Source organism: Aristolochia californica, unplaced genomic scaffold (genome assembly GCF_029961685.1).
Source record: "Aristolochia californica isolate CCGP_79_NKW_82.1479 unplaced genomic scaffold, dmAriCali1.0.hap1 SCAF_11, whole genome shotgun sequence".
Lineage (NCBI taxonomy): Eukaryota > Viridiplantae > Streptophyta > Magnoliopsida > Piperales > Aristolochiaceae > Aristolochia > Aristolochia californica.
Genome location: NW_027181782.1, coordinates 24,391,287 through 24,408,409, shown reverse-complemented (window position 1 = coordinate 24,408,409; position 17,123 = coordinate 24,391,287).

The following is a 17,123-nucleotide window of genomic DNA, read 5'->3' as shown; positions in this document are numbered from 1 at the left end:
TGACAGGATTAAGACAACGAAACCCTTTGTACGATGAACTATAGCCCATAAGATGCAAGGAATACTACGCGGCGAGAATTTATTGGGCATATAATCACGTAAACATGGGTAGACACGACAACCAAAGGATGGAAATTGTCATAATGTGAAGAAATACCATAAATAATTTCAAAGGGAGACTTACCTCCGAGAAGCGGTGTGGGCAATCGGTTGATGATGTAGGCAGCAGTGCTAAAGGTGTCAACCCAGTAGCGAGGAGAAATGTGGGAATGAAATAATAGGGCCAAACCAGTTTCAGTCAAATGACGGTGTTTTCGTTCTACGCGGCCATTTTGGGCAGGAGTGTAGGGACAAGATAATTGATGATGAATTCCCGAAGAGCGGAGATGGTGTTTAAAATGAGTGCTAATAAATTCTGCACCACCATCGCTTTGAAAATTTTTGATACGAGCAGAATGTTGGTTTTCAAAAAATTTTTGAAATTGAAGAAAAATATCATAGAAATCAGACTTCAATTTTAATGGGTAAAGCCAAGTAAAACGAGAATAGTCATCAATAAATAAAACATAGTAAATAAAACCCAAATTTGATGGTACTGGTGAAGGACCTATATATCGCAATGAATTAAATCTAACAATTTAGACGACCTTTTTGCATTGCGAAGATAAGGCAAACGATGACTTTTGGAAAGTTGACATGTAGCACATAAATGTGGAGAGGTCAATAATGAAGTAAGATGAAGATGTCCTTCTTTATTTAATATGGAAATAACATAATCATGCACATGGCCTAATCGAGCATGCCATAAATCATAGGAGGCATGAAGAGATTTATTTTTTAGAATAGAAATAAATGCGGAATTTCCACGCTCTAGCACATATAGGCCTCCATCACACCGACCGGTTGCCATCATCTTTCCCGTTTGGTGATTCTGAACAGTGAAAAAATTATTAGTAAATGTAACGGAGAAAGGAAAATCGGTTGTTAATTTACTAATAGACAAAAGATTTTTAGTAAGATGAGGAACAACCAAAACATCTAATAATTGAAGATCTAGGGAAGGAGAAAGGTAACCAGTATGGGTAATAGGTAGGGACGCGTCATGCCCCACAATTACACGATCCTTACCCGTGTAGATTACCGATTGATCCAACGAAGAGTGGGCCGGAATCATGTGGGTCGTGGCCCCGTATCCACGAACCAGTCCGAATTTTGATTTTCGGACAGAGAACACATCTGATTAAATGAATCGGCGAGATGCGCCGAAGAGTATTCCTCCCGGGAATACCATTGCTGACATCGATCGGCATAGTGCCCGTCCTAACGGCAGATTTGGCACCGTGGGGGACGACGACCGTTGCTGGTGGTGGGATGGCCTGGGCCGTGACCGGAATCACCGTGCGGGCTGTGATCGTGGCCGGAGATGGAGGTTCCTCTGTTTCCGGAACTGAAATGGTTGTCGTTGTTGTTTCCGCGACCCCGACGATGGCGAGAAAAGCCACCGGAGCGCTGAGAAGGGACGCGGTTTGCAGTGAAGGCCGCGGTGGAGGGGGCCATGGGCTCGAGAGATTTTTGAAAAATCTCGAAGCTTTCCGCGCGGGATGCGATGTCGAAAAAATAGGGTAAGGGGGTTTGGGCCATTTGGGCGGAAGAAAATCCAGAGAATTCCGGGCCAAGACCCCGAAGGAACCAGTGAGCCTTGTCGGTGTCATCAACGGGACGACCAATGGCGTGAAGTTGGTCGTAGAGGACCTTGAACGCGCGGGCATATACCGTCACTGAGCGAGCTCCTCTTTTCATCAATTGAAGGTAGTCTTTGAGACGAATTTCACGGCCTTTAGACCTGTGACTGAAGGAATTCTCTAGAGCAAGCCATACGTCACAGGAGGTGGAGAGGCTGACAGCTTCGGCCATAGCTTCTTCGGACAGAGAAGAGAGAAGAAGACTGAGAAGACGCTGGTCAGTAGCTTTCCACGATGAGTGCTTGAGGTTCGGTGTCTGAGACGTGGGAGAGTCAAAAAGAGGTGGTGGCACAAGAGTACCATCCACATGACCCAGCATGCCTTGAGTGTAGAGAAGCGGAAGGAACTGACTCTTCCATAGAAGATAATTGGAAGATGAAAGTTTGATGGTGACCATGTGAATCATGGTGTTGAAAGAGAGAAGATCAAAAGAAGATTCAGAAGCCATAGTGGATCACGGAATTTTAATCCAGAAGAGCTCTGATACCATGAGAAAAATGATTTAAAATTCACCACACATTGGGGTGTCATGCTTTCATTAATTTATAGGAGTGATATCCCAATTACAGGGAATTACAAATGATTACAAGATATTTGATTTATACAGACAAGGAATGATTGAGCTTAATTAGCTCCTGTGATGGAAGGTCCTAAACAGGGCAATGATCCTTAATTGATTGAGAATCAATTTTATGATCTTTAATTGATTGATGATCAATCTCTTAAGGCAGTATCTTCAAAGCCGTATCCGAGGTGGTAGGCAGGCAACCTACTCCTTGTATGATTTGAGCAGCTTGTCCGCCTCCGACAACTGAGTTCGATACGGCACGGTCCGCGCGTTCATCATCCACGCCGTATTCAGCACCGATTGCACCCACTTGGGAACCTCCTCCAAGAAGAGGGTCGTCTCGCCGGGGTTGAAAGACGTCCACATGAGGGAGTCAAGGCCGAGCCCGAAGACCAAGAAGTTGCAGGGTGCGACCCGCTGGAGAACATTGAATGAAACTCGAATCTCGGCCAGACTCTGCTGCTGGACAACCTTGGAGGTGATGTAATGGAGGATAGCCTGAAACTGAATAGGCGCTGCGGTGGTGTCGGTCTCCCAGAGAATCCCAACATCAAGGCCACAGAGAAAGGATCTATCGGCAAACCTGCTCTCGTTAGAGACTTTCCCGAGCGCCAGCACTGAGTTGTCGTCGCCAAGCCGAGATATCTATCGAGTGTCCTTCGGCCACAGGGCTTTGGAGTTTCCTCTTTTTTTTTTCTCCGGCTGCTACTGCGGGATCGATCGTTGCTGTTATTCGGAAAGGAAAGTTTCAGCTGTTCGGTCGGGTAAGAAGACTGTTTAAAAATTAAACGTTCCTAAGTTAGGAAACGTATTAAAGCGGGTTCGGCCAGCCAACTCGGACCAGCGAGCCAGCGTACCAACAACCCGAGGTACTATTTCTACACCAGCAGACCGAGTCAGCTCGGATCCGGTCAACTTGACCCGGGCCACTTATTTTTTACCTCGGTATGTGTGCCCAAGATTTCGACGAGACTCGGTAAATTTTTTCCTCTGGCTGGATTATTAATTTTGAAGAATTGACAGATAATTCTTTGGATAGCATATTATTTAAAACAGATATGTGCATTGGATTATTTCATGGGTCATTTTACAAGGATTATTTTGGGTCGAGTTAAATGGGCCCAAGCCAAGCTTATTTCAGCTACTGATTTTCTGTCTCTTTTGATTAAACATAATTATTGAAGAAGAGGTAGCCTTATACCATTATTTATTATGTCCCCGTAAAAAACATCAAATTTTTTTTTGTTGGGAGTCCATCACGGAGGAACTTCATCCCCATAAAAAATATCAAAATTATTTGTGGTTGGGAGTCCATGACGAGGGAACTTCATCCCTGTCAAAAATATAAAATCTATTTGTTGTTGGGAGTCCATGATGGAGGAACTACATCCCCGTCAAAAATATCAAATTTATTTGTGGTTGGGAGTCCATGACGATGGAACTTCATCCCCATCAAAAATATCAAATTTTTGTGGTTGGGAGTCTATGACGGAGGAACTTCATCCCCGTCAAAAATATCAAATTTATTTGTGGTTAGGAGTCCATGACGGAGGAACTTCATCCCCGTAAAAAAATATCAAATTTATTTGTGGTTGGGAGTCCATGACGAAGGAACTTCATCATCGTAAAAAATATCAAAATTTTTGTGGTTGGAAGTCCATGACAGAGGAATTTATTATTATATTTCTGTTACTTCCCCTCATTAATATCATATATTACTCTACTACATGAGAGTTGTTGTCCTGTGGAGGATACGGTGGTGGAAGTGGACACTTCAGAGCAATGTCTTAACGGCTAGGAGTGATTTACTCTCACTAATATTATACTAGATGGGCCTTATGAACGAGAGCACCAGTGTGAGGGGGAGTCTTGGAAGATGAAGGCATATTACACAAAAAAGATTTTACACATCATTTGCAGCAAGTTGGGAGTTCATGTTGTTCTCTCACCCCCAGCTTGAGGGAGAGTATTGGAAGACAAGGCCCAAACCCACACGACCAAGGAAGACCCACATATAAAAGTGTATAAGAAGATGGGTCCAAGTCCATAAGACCAAGGAAGACCCATGGAACCAAGAGACATAGAAGATGGGCTCAAGGCCCACAAATCAAGGAGAAGGCCTATAGGCCCACATACATTGATGGCAGGATGGTAAATAAAGGGTTATTTCATAAAGATGGCATTGATGTATTTATGTAAAACTTCCAGGGTTAAAACCTTAAACCCTAAGTTCAGGGGTATTATTGTAATATAGTAATTTTATAAATCTATAAATAGAGCTTCAGGGGGAGGGTAAGGATCAATCAAGCCCATAACCCTTCTTCCTCCGGTTTTCTCCCAATAGGTTTCTCTCCCTTTTTCTCCATGAGCTAAATCCATGGAGTCCTAAAAAAACGCAAAGCAAACTATGGGTGTAGGGACTGAAAAAAAAAAAAACTATGAACCTAGACTTAAGGTTTAGGGTTTAGAGAAAAGGATTTCATTATCTTTGTGGGTTGACCATGTCAACTCACATAACCTGCTTTGATACCATATTGATTTATGGAAAAGAGAAATACTCACATAACCTGCTCTAATACCATATTGATTTATGGAAAAGAGAAATACTTCATTGACTTATTTTAATCACAATACATGAACCTCTATTTATAATAGAGGAATGTAGTAAAGTCCAATTACAATAAAACTACCTTTGTCCCAATTACACCCAAACTCTAACACTTAAATAAGTCCTAACATAATTAAATAACTCAATATAGATAAAAAATAAACATAACTCAAACTAAAACTTTTCTTGGAAGTGAATATAAGATAAAGATGCTTTTGTAAGTCCTTCTTGATCTTCCAACTTATGTGATAAGGATGTCAGCTTGTGGTAATCATGGTGGGTCCTACTTCTTATGTGCTTGGGCCTTCCTTGGTCGTGTGGGCTTGAGCCTATCTTCCAATATGCTGAATGTTCTTTCCAATATCCTTTCGATTGTAATTCAGTGCCATAGGAAAGTGGGCTATATTGTATGTTTATAGGCAACACTAGAACGCATTTAAGAAATGCAAAAAATGTAATGCTGATTTGCTGAAGTTGCTATATGAGAAGATGTTTGGTAGAATGAGGTGATCATTTTTGTGGTGTGGCTCAGTAATTAGCTCTCCATTCTGATATCAGGCTGCCCCTCCCCAAAGGGAGAACCGGAAAAGACTTAATTCTTGATGATATGGGTCATATTACTAACCGCTGAAATGTTACAATCTGTTATTTCAACAGCCAATGGTAGTACCTCTCCTATTACTGGGGAAGGATCTGTTATATTATCCAATAATCTGACATTAGATACTATCCTTGTGGTTCCCTCTCTTGAATATAACCTTTCGTCTGTTAGCCAAATTACTTCCACTCTTGCTTGTACTGTAACTTTTTGGCCCTCATTTTGTGTCTTTCAGGACATTCTAACCCGGAAGATTCTTGGTTATGGTATTAGACGGGGTAAACTCTACTATTTGGAGTTGACAGAGAACGGGGGATCGAAAATTAGTCAGACAAATCAAGCTAGCAGTGAAGATAATGCTCAAACAACTGTATGGTTATGGCACCGACGATTAGGCCACCTTTCCTTTGGTTATCTTAAGAAATTGCGACCTCAACTCTTTTCAGGTTTGACTGATGTGCATTTTCATTGTGACACATGTGAATTGGCTAAAAGCCACCGTATTGCTTATTTCCCGAGTTTGAATAAAAGTTTCGAACCTTTTGCGGTTATTCATTCTGATGTTTGGGGTCCAGCCAAGATTCCCTCTATTTCTAGAGCTCGTTACTTTGTGATATTTATTGATGAATGCACTAGAATGACTTGGGTATCTCTGCTTATCCACAAAAGTGATGTGTGTCTAGCATTTCAGAAATTCCATACAATGATACATACTCAATACCAAAAGCAGATTCGTGTTTTGCAATCTGACAATGGTATTGAGTTTGTTAATGCTTCTCTCGAAACTTTTCTGACCACTCATGGAATTCGTCACCAGACTTCTTGCACCTATACTCCCCAACAGAATGGATTGGCAGAAAGAAAGAATAGACAACTTTTGGAAGTAGTGCGTGCCTCTCTCTTTGGCATGAACATGCCTCGATTTTATTGGGGTGAAGCTATCACATCTGCTGCCTACCTCATCAATCGAACACCTTCTAGAGTACTTGATTTTCAAACTCCTCTACATAAGCTGCAATCCCTGATTTCAATTCCCCATCTTCCGAATCTTGAACCCCGAATTTTTGGGTGTACCGTTTATGTTCATATCCCAAAGATCTTGCGAAATAAACTTGATCCATGTGCCAAGCGATGTGTATTTGTTGGCTACTCTGATTTTCAAAAAGGATATCGGTGTTATGATCCACACACCAACAAGCTCCATGTGACTTTAGATGTCTCATTCCATGAATCAGTCCCTTATTATTCAGGGGGAGTTTCTTGGACATCTCTTCAGGGGGAGAGTTCAAATGAAGAGAATGTTCCACATGAAACTAACGGAGATGTTGAAAGAGGTGCCGAATTTATTGAGTTAGAAGCGATGAATGAATTTTTTAAGTGTCATGATGTGCAACAAGACTGTGATTCAGTAATTTCACCTGAAGAACCCCCAGAGTTGCCCCCGTCTGCACCAACAACTGAAGAATCAACAAAGAATGTTCCTCCTCAGGTAAATACGAATCCTGTGTTTGATGAGTCTAATGAAACATGTCTTCCTACAGAAAACATAACCTCTAGATATCCACAAAGATTGAATAGGGGAGTTCCAAAAAAATAGTATGAACCTGATCTTGAAGCCAAGACCAAATACTCAATCAATAACTATGTGTCCTCCCATAGGTTGACTAAATCATATGCATTTACTGTTGATCAATTATCCAGGGTTTCTATTCCTAGTAATGTGCAGGATGCATTAGCTGATCCAAAATGGAAAAAAGTGATGAACGAAGAGATGGAGGCTCTACAAAAAAATGCCACTTGGGAACTCGTTCCCCAACCTAAAGGAGTAAAAACAATTGGATGTCGATGGGTGTTCACATTGAAACTCAAACCAGATGGAAGCATTGACAGATATAAAGCTCGACTAGTTGCAAAAGGATATACGCAAAGGTATGGGATAGACTATCAGGAAACTTTTGCACCAATAGCTAAGATCAATACAATTCGTATTCTTATATCTATAGCAGCAAATCGAGACTGGCCTCTGCAACAATTTGACGTTAAAAATGCCTTCCTCAATGGAGACTTAGAAGAAGAAGTCTACATGGAACTACCACCAGGTGTAAAAAGTGGTTCTTTGTCTCAAGGTAAAGTTTGTAAATTGAAAAAGTCATTGTATGGGCTGAAACAGTCACCTAGAGCATGGTTTGGGAGATTCTCGGCTACAATGAAGGAGTTTGGTTATAAACAAAGTAACTCAGATCATACTTTGTTTATAAAACACAAAGAAGGAAAGGTAACAGCATTAATTGTATATGTTGATGATATGGTCGTGACAGGAGATGACCCAGGTGAAATGCAAGCTTTACAGGAGTATTTAGCTACTAAATTCGAAATGAAGGATCTCAGACAACTTAAATATTTTTTGGGGATTGAAGTTGCAAGATCGAAACATGGAGTCTTCCTTTCACAGCGAAAATATGTGTTGGATCTTCTAGCCGAAACCGGAATGCTTGACTGTAAACCAATAGAGACGCCCATGGAAATGCATCATAAACTCGGAATTCTTCCAGATCAAATTCCAGCAGACAAAGGGCGTTATCAGCGATTAGTTGGAAGATTAATCTACCTATCCCACACAAGGCCCGATGTAGCATATGCAGTAAGCGTTGTGAGCCAGTTCATGCATGCACCAAGTGAAGAACATATGGAAGCAGTCGATTGGATCTTGAGATACTTAAAGCGTGCTCCAGGAAAAGGTTTGTTATTCTCAAAAAATGGTATCTCTAGTATTGAAGGGTATACAGACTCTGATTGGGCAGGTGATCCGACAACCAGAAGATCCACGTCGGGTTACTTTACTTTTGTGGAAGGGAATCTTGTCACTTGGAAAAGCAAAAAATAGAAGGTAGTATCAAGATCAAGTGCTAAAGCTGAATTTCGAGGTATGACTCATGGTGTATGCGAGTTGTTATGGATATGGAATATACTGAGAGACTTAGGGATTGAATATGACAAACCTATGAATCTTCACTGTGATAACAAGGCAGCTATCACAATTGCACAAAATCCAGTTCAACATGATCGCACTAAACATGTTGAAGTTGATCGTCATTTCATCAAAGAGAACCTCGATGCAAAGATTATACAATTCCCCTTTATTCAATCTGCGAGTCAGATGGCTGATATGCTCACGAAGGCAGTATCAGGGAAAACATTTCATGGTATAATTGACAAGTTGAGTTTGACTGATATCTATGCACCAACTTGAGGGGGGAGTGTTGAAATGTATAGCTGTATAGCGTGATCGGAGGAAACTATATAGCGTGATTGTTTCCTCTGATCCCGTGATTATATTCTTGATTCTATTCCTTGATTTTAGGATCTAAATTGATCCTAAAATCAACTTGTAATGTATTATAAATAGCCTCCTAACGGAGAAGAATAAACTCATCGGAAAACCATTCGTTCAATCTCTGTTATTATTTTCGGTTCTCTCTGTTTACAATTTCTTATGTGCTTGGGCCTTCCTTGGTCGTGTGGGCTTGAGCCTTTCTTCCAATATGCTGAATGTTCTTTCCAATATCCTTTCGATTGTAATTCAGTGCCATAGGAAAGTGGGCTATATTGTATGTTTATAGGCAACACTAGAAAGCATTTAAGAAATGCAAAAAATGTAATGCTGATTTGCTGAAGTTGCTATATGAGAAGATGTTTGGTAGAATGAGGTGATCATTTTTGTGTTGTGGTTCAGTAATTAGCTGTCCATTCTGATATCAGGCTGCCCCTCCCAAAGGGAGAACCGGAAAAGACTTAATTCTTGATGATATGGGTTCTTTGGATCTCTTGGTTTCCACCTTGACATAGCTGAAAAATAAATATTAGCTGCTTTAAGGAGATTTATCAAGCCCGGATGAACCTGAGATTTATGACTTCCATGAGCAAATCCATTTTTGATGTTTCACTTTGTCTAGTGGGTGAGGTAGTTCCAGAGGTCTCCCAGCAACGCAGTTCGAGACTTGTATCAGCTGGCCATAACGAAGCCTTGCATTAGTGCTTATGCTTTTGTTGCATTTTTCTCTGATATTTTTGTTCTTCTTACTATATTGTCCTCGAGGGGTTTTATCTCATACTTGTTTTTAATCTAGTGCATCTACTCATTGTCCGAAAACAGGAAAGAAACAATGAGAGTTATTGGTAGATATGCATTTGGTTGAATACTAGAAAAGTCTTTCTTGCTTCTTTTGGGCTCCTTTTCTCCTAGTTCAAGTGGATTGATTTGTTTAGGGTTAGTCAACATGAATCAGGACATGAAATTGTCATATTACTGACCGCTGAAATGTTACAGCTAAATGCATATTTGTTTCTTTTACATATTAAATCATGGTTCTGAAGAACAGCTTCAGGCAAAGACATCATGGATGTTGCATTCCATGGGAGCAGGAACTGATGACCATCTCCTTCATGGTTTTGAAGCTTCACAACAGTCCACCCCTAGGATCCCCATTATCAAGTGGTATTGTCCTCCTATGGCACAAACCCAGCGGGAAATGAGAGTTCTGGAAGCAGTTTATCCACGGCCATCTGCCATTCCTTCCAAGTATGTGTAAAATGAGTTTATCTTTTCCTTTCTTTACTTGTTTCCCATTGGAATTGTGGTAGATGATGAGAGCATTTATCCTCATGAATGTATATATCACTTTTTTGAAACGCTCTTATGTATCTCATAAAGGAGCAAGTAGTAAGTAGTTCCCAACGGACTACAGTCTGTCTTCTCATTTCTCTTTTCCACAATCTTTTTCATGAAGGGCACATTCATTCAACAAGCCCCATGGCATCATCTACACAAAAGAATACGAAGAGTTAAATGTCACTTTTTTCTTCTCCAAATAAATGATGAAACCCATTAAAGAGTAGGATTACTGGGAGCACAATGACTTGACCTTTCATTGATCACTCTAACCGTGACTATTCAATAAGACTGATAAAAATATAATTAAATAACTATAAGACTATAATCACAATCTGATGACACTCAAATAATAAGATAGTATCTAGAATTAAAGGTGGTCATTGGGTCAAGTTTAGCGGGGAACCCAACCAGACCTAATCCGAAATTCTTATTTTTGTAGAACTCTGATAAGATTCTTTGTTTTATCTCATCCATTTTCTCCTATTGCCACCAAAGGTTAGTATGCTATTTTTTTTTTTTTATCTCTGTTTTATATGTAAATGGTTTATGTTTGTACCGTCATGGATTTGTAATTGTTTGCATCATAAAAAATTTTATTTGTGATACATCCTTTCACTTAGATGGTAAGTTTTTTTCTTTTCTCTTCCTTCCAGAAGTTTCGTTCCCCTTGTATGGAATTCAGAATGGAAGAGGATTGTTGCTGCTGTAAAAGAAGCAGTACGAGAGGTGATTATTGCTGCAAAACGATGGTTTTCTGTTAAAGACTACTGCTACATGACAACCATTGTTCTCCATTGTTCTTGAACAGCAGAGGAAAAATTAAACCAGCGCTACGGGACGACTCTGCTGAGTCCGTTTTCTGTTTCGGCTCGCTGGATTATTTCCCTGTCGAGATCTCTTTTTTCGCCAAGTTATTTGATCGTACCAGTTCTGACGGACAAGCTTCCGTAAACTTGCTCTATTACTCTGTATCCAGCGTTCTGTTTCTGACCCAAAGTCGCTCTCTGGTTTCCACTGTTATTTGGCGGCTGCCCTTTGCCATTTACCTTCGTTCTTTGTTATCTCTATTAGCAGACTTGTGATCTCCGTGATCTTGTTTTGTTGGCAATATCTGTTAGCACACCTCTCTGCTGGTTTCACGGATTTAATCTACCCAAGTCACCGCTGCATTGCTGGATATTTTCCTGTGCAAATTGCTGCTGGATTTTTTTTTTTTTTTTGAAGTCTCTGGCTCGTCCAAAGATGCTCTCTGCATTGCCGTCCAAAGTTTTTTGTTGATCTCGTATCTTTTATCTATGGAACGTTGCATTTATGAATGTTCTCTGCCAGATCGTTTTTTCGCTACCAGTTGCAAACTTAATGCTATTATTGGTCAACCGTCATTCTCGTCAATCCATTTATCTTCGGAACAACTGAGTTGGAAGATTGTCATGAATATATTTGCTCTGATCGGGAAGATTTACTGCCGATTCTCCGGGAGATATCTCCACTGCTGGTTTTCGGAAACTCTTCGCTTGTCTTCATCACCGCTGAGCAGTCGGACGTTAATAGAGGAAGTGTCTGCAAATCCAAAATTTTCTGCTATCTTCGGAAGTTATTTTCGTCGCTTGATCAGCAGTCCATTCCGATTCTCGTTGTTATTTTTTTAAAGTCTCACGGGATTAAATTCCGAGTTTGGCTTACTGAACCCGAGTTTGTCTCGAATTTTCGCTGTCCCGCGCCGTTCGGGAGCCAGCATTGCGGGGAGGAAAATGATGAAAAATCAAAATGCCTAAGTTAGGAAAATTAAATGTGCGCTGGTTCTGAGTCTCGTGTCGGGCCACGCCTGTTCTGACCCAACCCAGACCGGGCCGAGTTCACCTAGTGACCCTACTAACTCGAGGACCATTTCTTGCGTCTGTTCCTTACCGAGTCAACTTGGTCCAACTCAGTCTGAGTCAACCCGATCCAGGTCAAACTAACTTGGCCCATTTATTTTTTGCCTTGGTTATACGGGTCCGGTTCACAAGGTTTATACCTATTTTTTCTGCCACTCGGCAATATTGGTTGGATATCTTACTCGGTTCTTTTTCTTTGGTTGGATTATTATCATGGATTAGTAACCAGATTTGGTGCAACTTCTTTCTTTATTGATGGACTCACTACGGACTATTTCATGTGTCCTTATTGTTCTAAAAGATTTCTATTATTTATCGGTTATCTGATACTATACAACTGCACATATGGTGCATGTTATTTGCGCATTGGCCCATTTCTGCTGCTGCTATTGTGTCTCTTTGATTGAGACATTATTTATGAAGAAGAACTCCTCATTTGCTTGCCTTGGGTTCATTATTTACTGACTATTGTCAGCATTGGACTATTGTCAGCATTGGTTCATCTTATGAGGAATTTGAATTTCTTAGAAAAATAAAGCACACGGTGGCCTTAGCATCTTATCTTCCTATTTACCCATTACCCTTTGGCAGTTTTTCTCCTACCATCCTTTATTTGACTCTCACATACCTTATTGGCCTACCTTTTTAAAGTTTTGATTTGGTTGGTCCCTTTTATTCATATGAGTGTTTTAAGTCCCTTGAGACATTTTATATATACTCGTGGGTCTTTATCGTTGTTTTGTGAACGACAGACATTACCCACTTTAGTGATTATTTTCACTATATTCATTTAAAATCCTTTTTGGTTTCGACTTATGTTTTATCACCCATTTTTACTTTTTGAGAGTTTTTGTCCAATTACGTACTTATCCTTGGGATACTGTGATGGAGGAGATTATTACTACATCTATGGTATTTGGTTCAAGCTGGAATCACTACCATTACCTCCCAGCTTGAGGGGGGGGTGGGGGGGTTGAAATATATGATGTAATTAGGGTGGCACTAATGTAATTCGTTTACATTTTCTATCTTTTCTTCACTCTTTTTAAGGTGAAGGGTATACTTGTAATATTGGTAGTTTTAATGCCTATAAATATATCTTATGGGGGAGGGTTTGGCTAAGTCCAAGACCCTAATTTCCTCCTTTTTTGCCTCATGTATTCTTCTCTCTTTCTTTCTTGGACGTGTATCATACTCAATCCTCTATTTTGCTTCTCTCTTTGATGTCATACGGCTGGAGTAATTTTACTCTGACTTATCTTATGCCAGTCGGGCCTCATGGAAGAGAGCACAGCGTGAGGGAGAGTGTTGGAAGATATGGAAGACTGCCATTTTATATGAAAAAATCTTATACATCGTTTGCATCAAGCTGAGAGTTCATGATGTTCTCTCACCCCCCGCTTGAAGGGGAGTGTTGGAAGATGGGCCCAAACCCACACGACCAAGGAAGGCTCACCTATCCAAGTGTGTTGAAAGATGGGCCCAAGCCCATAAGACCAAGGAAGACACACATCTCCAAGAGTGTTGGAAGATGGGCTCAAGCCCATAAGATATAGGATCCACCATGATCACTGAGTTAGCATAAGAAGTCTTACACAATAAGAAGTCTAACAATGTCAAAATTATTATGGAAGCAAGTCTCATAGAGGAGTATCAATTTAAAGATGTTTTACTTATGTTAGTCTTATATTTATATTGGGTTATTTAATTATGGTAGGACTTATCTTTAAGTATTAGAGATTGGGACAAAGGTAGTTTAATTGTAATTGGGCTCTACTATCTTCCTCTATTATAAATAGAGGTTCATGTACTCTGATTATAATAAGTCAATGAAGTATTTATTTTTTCCATAAATTCAATAGATATCAAATGGAGGACCAAAAATAGGGAGTAGAAAAGGAGTACTTACCTCAAAGAGGTCTAGAGACTCTGCAGGTGTGGTGTTGGCCAATGCTTCAGGGGACGGGGCAGGTACATCAATACGGCAATGAGCTCCTAAGTCATTAATCATCACAATAGGCTTAGGAAATTCATTTGCTGCAGAAAAACCAGGTGGTGCATTGGTGGATGGATAAAAGGGTTGTTCCTCAAAGAATGTGATATCACTCGAAACAAACATCTTCCGAAGAGACAAATTGTAACACACATACCCTTTCTAAGTACTAGAGTACCCCAAAAAATACATTTAATTGTCGTAGGATCTAATTTAGTAGTATGGGGAGAAGTATCATGAACAAAATAGATACACACAAAAACTCTCAAAGGAAGAGAGAATAATTTATCATCAAGAAAGTGATGAGACTATGGTGTCTGATTACCAAGCACAGAAGAAGGTAACCTGTAAATACGATAAAAGATTGTGAGGATGGCATGGGGCCAATAAGATGAGACACATTCATATAATGTAGTAGAGCAAGGGCAACCTCAAGAAGGTGTCTAGTTTTTCTTTCAGCTACACCATTTTGTTGTGGAGTGTAAGCACAAAAAGTTTGGTGAATGATGCCTTTTTCCTGACATATATTCCTTGGCATTATTTGAGTAAATCATCTTTAAGGTAATGTTAAATTGAGTATACACCATGGCACAAAAGGACTTAAAAAACAAGTAAGACATATTATCTCTCTTTTAATAAGAATAACCATGTAGCCCAATAGAAATCATCCACAAATTTAATGAATTACTTTGAATGGGAAACATATGAGATTTTCATAGGGCTCCACACCTCAATATGAACTAAAGAAAATGGAGCAACACCTTTGATTTCACCTTGAAGAGAGTAAGTATTGCGCTAGTGTTCACTTACTTGACAATCTTCACAGTTTAGACTAGAAATGTACTGTAATGTGGAAATCATCTATGTGAGACACTGTAGGGATGGATGTCCCAACCTATTGTGTCATTGAAGAGTTGTATGTTAAGCACTAGCTGTGGCTATGGGTGTTGGTGAACAAGATAATAGAGGCCCCCTCTTTCACAACCTCCACCAATAACCTGTTTTGTCTTCAGATCCTGAAGAACACAATATGTGGGAGAAAAAGTAATGGAACAGATAAATTTTATTGTGAGTTAACTAATGGATAAAGGATTTTAAGGATAACTCCGGAACAAAAAGGACAACTTTCAAATGGAGGGTAGGTGTAGCAAATGTGGACACCATCCCACTCACCTTGGTTTGGGATCCATCTGCTATAGAAACAAACTTCTCAATCAAGCAAGGAGATATATAACTCAAGAGGGTACATTACCTGCAAGTGCTCAGAGGCCCCAGTGTCAATAATCCATGCAGGAAAAGTAGTTGAAACCATACCTGTTATAGTAGTAGCAGCAATAGGAGTAGCCTCATCTAGGGAGGCCTGGGTTCTGGTAGTAGCCATCAGATTTACCTCTTGAAGTAGTTCACTCTTCTGTAAAGATGTCTTCTTGCCTTTGGTGTTTTTAGGAGCCATCATAAAGTTGAATTCTTTAACAAACCGAACCCTTAAAAAGGTTTTAATCGAGGGAAATCAATCGAGGACTTCCTTCTTCAACACTAATATCTCAATCAATGAGATACAATAGCATTTTCAGTAAAGAGCTAGTAGCACATATCATAGTTACAAGTAATAAGTTGAGACCAAATAAGAAGCAGTCAACAATAATTTAAACCGAAAGTTACTGCAATAATCTGAACTCAATGCTGCTTCGAAACCTCTCAAGATTTAGGTTAGAACTGTACTCGTCAGTGTGAGCAGAATGAAGACACTTCTGCTGCCCAGAACTCAACCGAGTTCCTTACATATATCTTCAAAGACTAAACAAAGTACCGGGCTCAGAGGCTGATCCAAAGTCAAAGATCCACTGCAACTGATCATTCAACCTTCGCTTATGAGTCCCAGCCAATCATCAAACTGGATTTGCTGCAACTCAGCAGCAGAGCAACGTCTTCTTAGCTTATAGTCATCCCATATCAATATATAATTGGCAAGCAGAGCAGGGCAATCAACGTCAACGATAAATACCAAGAAATGTGCAAGCAGCAGTAGAAGTGTAATACACCAGCTGGATAAACAGCAACGTACTGAAGCCTGAATAACAGGAATTAATCCAGCTATGGAGACGTCCAAACAGAAATAGAGATATATAAAGAAAAACGAAAAATCTGCTGCTAATCAATGACTCAAACAAGAGAAGAGATACGATCTGGAATCGTATCGAAAAACCATCCTGAAATAGCAGCAACGTGGCAATATCAATGAGCAAGACTTTCCTGAATTCAGCAACATGACCTGCTGGATACAAATACGTATCTTGCTGTAACTTCCCAATGATATTTCGGTTATTGCTTGGGCCACCACTGATAAAAACAGAAACGTTCCAAAATCATCTTATACTGCAACGCAAACTTTCCTGAATAGTCATCATCTTGATGGAAACATTCCAGAATAATAGCAGCATGAAGATTTCTTCCAGCAATATTCTCCGAGTAGAATCAGCTTCTCCTTCCTCTGAAGCACACGTCTAAGAGATGGTAGCAGTAAATCAACTTTCTGACATACAGCAGTGCTGGTTCCAGAAAATCTCGAACTAGGGAGGCTCCTGAGTAAGGATGGCATCGAATCGAGCTGAGCCCGAACCTGCCTATGTACGAGCCGGACTTGATTTAAATATTTTGAACTCGAGCCCAAGTTGAGCTTAACCTCAAACCTAAAATTGTAATCGAGCTCGAACGCGAACTCCCACCTACATTTAAAAATTTACATAAAATAGATGTCAAATAAATTGTATATAAAATTATGCATACATTTTACATAAAATTGGGCATGATCTCTACATAAAATTGGGCATAGCCTCTGTATATCAACCCTACATAAAATTATCTATACATTGTGCATAAAATTATTCATAAAAACTGCATAATTATACATAAACTTTATTATATAATCAAACACAAAAAACATTCATTTGAAAAGCAACACTAGTTTTGTCCATTTGTACTCAATTGGATCGTTCTAATTCGAGGACTGGAAAAGAAATTAGAGACTGAGAGTAAGAAATCGAAGAGAAAAAATGAAAAATAAG